The sequence below is a fragment of the Lathyrus oleraceus genome, chromosome 3, assembly GCF_024323335.1.
Source record: "Lathyrus oleraceus cultivar Zhongwan6 chromosome 3, CAAS_Psat_ZW6_1.0, whole genome shotgun sequence".
Classification (NCBI taxonomy): Eukaryota; Viridiplantae; Streptophyta; class Magnoliopsida; order Fabales; family Fabaceae; genus Lathyrus; species Lathyrus oleraceus.
In genome coordinates this window covers 19330535-19336730 of record NC_066581.1, presented here as the reverse complement: position 1 = coordinate 19336730, position 6196 = coordinate 19330535, and positions in this window count along the sequence as shown.

The following is a 6196-nucleotide window of genomic DNA, read 5'->3' as shown; positions in this document are numbered from 1 at the left end:
GAAAATGAAGTTTTGAGAGAGTGAGTGAATTTCTGTGTTTGTGTGGCTGCTAGGGCTACCAAATGCTCAGGAAAATGGTTTTTATGTGCTGTTTAAGTTTTGTTTAATGAAATGCTAAGCATGTTTTGCTTAATGAAGCAAATTGCTAAGTTGCCAAATTTGACCATGTGGGATGATGCATAAGCAAAAACCACGAATTGGGCCTTCCAACAAGTCACAAATGACATTTCTGAACTATTTTGAATGGCAAAAGTGTTTGGAAATGGATAAATCAAAAGTTCATTTTTATACCTTACTTAAAATAATTCAAGTAAGTGAAAGAATGCCATTTTGATCCATAGAGTTTTGGTACATGAAAGTTACATTTTTGGAAAGAGGAGGTTAAATATGACTTGTTGGATAAAACCTCACCAAATTTGGCCAAATGGTTTGAGAGATATGGCCTTTTGAAGTTCAAGAATTTTTGAAAATGAATTGATCATATCTTGCCAACCATACATGGGAATTGAGAGTTCTTGGACTTTTTGGAAATGAGAGAACAAGATCTTCAACTTTCATGTTGGGCAAAAATTCATTTGAAGCTTTTATCATGATGTAAGTTTAGGATCAAGAAGTTTCCATTTTTGGCAGTTAAAATTACAGGTCCAGTTTCTATTTTTGGAAATTTTCTGTTTGGCTTCAAATTCTTCAATGATGTTGTTTGCCATGATATATGAGGCCTATTTGGACATGAATAAGCTCTCTCAAACCAAATCCATCCATCAAAACCATAAAATCAATCATAGTTGACCAAGTTTGACTTTTTAGGGTTTCTGACTGACTGTGCATTGACTGAGGACTTCTGAACATCCAATCTTTGACCAAAACACTTCAAATGGATCCCCAAGTCATGTGAACATGTTGGACCAACCCTAGGGCCTTGGCTCAATGAAAAACTCACTTGCTTGCTTGATTGACTGATCTCCTGATCAGTTTGACCTAATTTCTTGACTGGCTTGCACTTGAGGCAAATGGAACAATGCAATGCTATGCAGTAGACCATGATATGCTATGACCTAATATGAGAATGTATGTACAATGATAGGTGCAAATTTGAGGTGCTACAGCTGCCCCTATTCAATCAGCTGGGAACCCGAATGGATGAGAGCAATGGCTGTCAGACTTTCAGGGTAAACAAGGATTGAATACCAAAGAACCGTAGAAATTTGCACCAACCGGATATAATACAAGAATGCCTATCAGGATCGGCAAAGAAACAGTCTTGAAAGAAAAATCCGTCTGGAACGGAAAAAAGAAATCGGCCTGAATACCGAAACAGAAACGTCGACCTGGATACCAAAATAAATGGTAACACAGGGATAACCATGGCCTGAGCGCCGCTCGTCAGTCTGAATACCGAGCATCGGTATATGAGAGATTTGATGTTGATCTGAAACATCGGAAATTGGCCTGATCGCCACCTCGGTCTGAATACCGGAAAATTGGCCTGAGTGCCATAAGTACATCGACCTGATCGTCGGAAACTTCTTCGGTCTGAATACTGGAAAAACATAAGTACATCGACCTGATCGTCGGAAACTTCTTCGGTCTGAATACCGGAAAAACATAAGTACATCGACCTGATCGTCGGAAACTTCTTCGGTCTGAATACCGGAAAAATTGGCCTGAGTGCCAAAGCGTGAATTGGTTTGTGTTCCAAAACACTCAACATCCTGAAGAGGGCTAGAAAAGCAAACTTGTTAAAGGATGGACATTCGATTCCACCAGAAATACGAATCTTACTCGACTGGGGAGGACGACTTCGACCCAAGAGCGCATGAGACATATTATCTATAGCCGTCAGAACGTAGATAATGACCTCGCATGGAAGATTATCCATAACCGGGTTGTAGGTTGTTAAATGGATAAACGACCGAAAACATCCTGAAGAGAGCGAAGGCAAACTTGTTAAAGGATGGATATTCGATTCCACCAGAAATACGAATCTTACTCTGCTGGTGATAACAATCGAAAGATTGACCAAAGAGTGCATGAGATATATTATCTATAGCCGTCAGAACGTAGATAATAACCTCGCATGGAAGATTATCCATAACCGGGTTATAGGTTGTTAAATGAATAATCGACCGACATCATCCTGAAGAGAGCGAAGACAAACTTGTTAAAGGATGAACATTCGATTCCACAAGGAATACGAATCTTACTCTGCTGGTGATAACAATCGAAAGATTGACCAAAGAGTGCATGAGATATATTATCTATAGCCGTCAAAACGTAGATAATAACCTCGCATGGAAGATTATCCATAACCGGGTTGTAGGTTGTTAAATGAATAATCGACCGACATCATCCTGAAGAGAGCGAAGGCAAACTTGTTAAAGGATGAACATTCGATTCCACAAGGAATACGAATCTTACTCTGCTGGTGATAACAATCGAAAGATTGACCAAAGAGTGCATGAGATATATTATCTATAGCCGTCAGAACGTAGATAATAACCTCGCATGGAAGATTATCCATAACCGGGTTGTAGGCTGTTAAATGAATAATCGACCGACATCATCCTGAAGAGAGCGAAGGCAAACTTGTTAAAGGATGAACATTCGATTCCACAAGGAATACGAATCTTACTCTGCTGGTGATAACAATCGAAAGATTGACCAATGAGTGCATGAGATATATTATCTATAGCCGTCAGAACGTAGATAATAACCTCGCATGGAAGATTATCCATAACCGGGTTGTAGGTTGTTAAATGAATAATCGACCGACATCATCCTGAAGAGAGCGAAGGCAAACTTGTTAAAGGATGAACATTCGATTCCACAAGGAATACGAATCTTACTCTGCTGGTGATAACAATCAAAAGATTGACCAAAGAGTGCATAAGATATATTATCTATAGCCGTCAAAACGTAGATAATACACTCGCATGGAAGATTATCCATAACCGGGTTGTAGGTTGTTAAATGAATAATCGACCGAAAAGAAAGGCATCGGGGTACCAGGACTAGGTATGCAAAAGATGACCAATCAAAAAGGGATAAAGTTGCTAACTCGGAGCAAATACCCAAAGGAAGGGGAAGACCCAATGGGGACAATACTGCTTGATCAAGGCAAGTATCCAAAGGGGAAAGAATATCAATACCGCAAACCGGATACTGATAACTGCAAAGAGGGGATTACATCTACCGGTTAGTAGGCAGAAAACCACGGAAAAGTAACCAGTCATCGATAGGATGAGCACAAAGGGTTAACTCTGCTAGGGAAGGAAAGTGGGATTTTACAACTACCAGCTAGTAGGTAGAAAACCACAAAGATAGGACTTACAGCTACCGGTTTGTAGGTAGAGGCCACAAATTCCGCTGAGGATAAGATGAATGAGTGCCGGTTAGTGAGCAACTATTCATTTATGCCCCAGGGAAGCACAAGAAACAGTCGACGGGGAGCCAGTTTAGGATCGATCCAAAAAGGCAGACTGAAACAAGACTCATCCTAATGAGGAAAGAACTCAATAGGGATAACCCATCCCAATGTGTGTTGGGAGGGAACGGAAACAACCGTCATCCACGAGGATGTATCTCAGTGGGGAAATGGCAGGAAAGGGTAGACACTTTCTGCTTAAGGGGTTGGCTCTACGTGGAGAGATCAGACACACCCATATCTGCTAGGGAGGATCTACTGGAGAGATTCTTATCACCAAACAGCAATAGACAACCATCAACAGATACACGGCAACAGTTGCATCATGAGTATCTGAATGCTATGATTATGCATGTATGCTATATACCTAAAATGTATGATGAATGCTGACAAACAGACATGCTCAATACACAGCTCCAGGAATCAACCACCCGGTACTACTCTTCTTCCATAGGGAAGGCCAAAAACACCAGAGAGCAAACGCGATCTGCTGGAAACCGGGATATCAGGGAACAACACCATCCTGCGGGGAGAGGAGAAGACTGCTCTGCTGGAGAGACGAACGTTAACATCTTTAGTAAACACTCTGCTTGGGGAACTGCCCCACAAAAGTATTTCAACAGCAACCTTGCTGGGAATGCCCCTCGGTAGGGCTCAAACAACCCTCTACTGGGGATGCCCCACCATAGGTGCTAATAGGGACTTGGAAGAAAAATCTGCACTGCCGGGAACGTGAAGATAAACAACTTCAACCAACACTACACTGAGTAACCTTGCTGAGGAGAAACCAAAAGAGGTTCGACAGGAGAAAGATAACGTTATGCTCGAGATACGAATAAATGTCTTTCCTGTTGGTAATCATACCGCCCTTGGGAGAGCACTGCGGATCTCCTAAGTATCCTCCCATCATTGTGAATGTTCCCTTTGTTTAAGAACAATTTTTTTTTTTTTTTGTGAAAAATTTGTTTACTTTGAAAACAATGATACTTTATCAATTAAAAACATGCAAAACATTTGTTGAGTCGAAACAAATAAGAGTGCAAATAATTGGATAAAAGCTCAAATTGATGTGATGGAATGGTAGTCTGCAAAGGGCGAGACTCCATAGATCTGTACAAGTTTGAAATCGGTGATATATATTGGAGAGGGCTACATTGAACGTAATGACCTTTCCTCTACCATTCCGAATTTTCGATGTATTCAAAGCTTCAGTCGACGACGAATCGAGGATTCCTGACGGATGACAGATATAGAGCACAGTCTTGTCAAGATGCAGTTACTTGCCAAATCCCTAATTTTTGCCTAGATTGCCCCAGTGTGAGGTGTTCAATCTAGCGGGATGCAAATTCTTTTTTCAATGTCTCTAACTTTTGCCTGGATCGCCCTTTCGGGTTTTCAATCCACCGAGACGCTCCTTTTTTGCCTAAGTCGCCCTTTGGGGTGTTCGACTTAGCGAGCTGTTTTGCTTTTTCTTTTTTTTTGTTTTAGGCGAAGTATTTCTTGACTGCATTGGAATTCACAGGACGAGTGAACTTCTCCATCCATTGTTGTAAGTGTCAAAACATTGCCTGAAAAGACTCTCTTGACAACATATGGACCTTCATAGCTTGGAGTCCACTTGCCCCTGGAATCGGGCATGGAAGACAAGACTTTCTTAAGCACAGGGTCCCTCGGAACACACGAGGCTTGACCTTCTTGTCGAACGCTTTCTTCATTCTCTGCTGATATAACTGACCATGACACATGGCAGTTGATCTCTTCTTTTCGATCGAATTCAGCATCAGCCAACTAGGGACTTTGAGGGTGCTATTTCTCTTTTGTTTTTTCTTTCTTTTGATTTCTTTTGATTTCTTTTGATTTCTTTCGATTTTGCACCCTCTCTTTCTTTTGTTTTGTTTTTTTTGTTTTTTTTTGTTTTTTTTTTTTGATGCCCCAGTTGGCTGTTCTGCTGATTCTCGAGATGCAGCTGAGTGATCTTCTTTTCTTGCTCAAGAAGTCGGGAAATCTCGTCAGGAATCCCTTCAACATCATCTTCGTCCGCTTCGAATACAGGGAATTCAAAATTGGGAGATGACGTCCGATCATTATGTTCAATGGGTTTGAGAAACAACCTGCATAAAGATTTTGATATGAAAAGCTTTTTTGAAAATCAAACAAGACAATCGTTATGCAGATGAAAAGATTGCTTTTATTCTTGTTTTTTAAGGTTTTTTGTGATCACCAATTTCATGCAAAAAGCAAAAAGGGAAAACAAATGGAAAAACAAATGTTTAACATGAATTTATTTGAATGAAAATATCATTGCACAAAATGTTGCCAACAATGTCATCACTTCTCCTTTTGGCACGGGAGAAGGGTTTTTAAACAAAGTGATTATTACAAAGACTTATGAACAACCGTAGGAACGCCCACAGTGACCCAATTGTGATAGATCCCCCCAGGGATGACAACTGTCAATATCTTTTGCATCAGCAGCTTCTGTTTTCTGAACAACCCTTCTGAAGAAAAGTCGGCGCCAGCCCAGGACTTGTTATCTTCAAGCTTGATTAGCACGGGGACCTAAATCCTCCAAGATCAGAATACCTGACCTCACAAGGTCTTGAACCTTCATCTTCAGCTGGAAACAACTATCCACATCATGACCAGGAGCACCCGAATGATACACACAATGTTGTTCAGGCCTATACCACCACCGAGGGTTGACGGGTATGGGCGGCGGCTCTCTGGGAGTAATCAAGTTCCGTTCTATCAGAGTGGGATACAGTTCGGCGT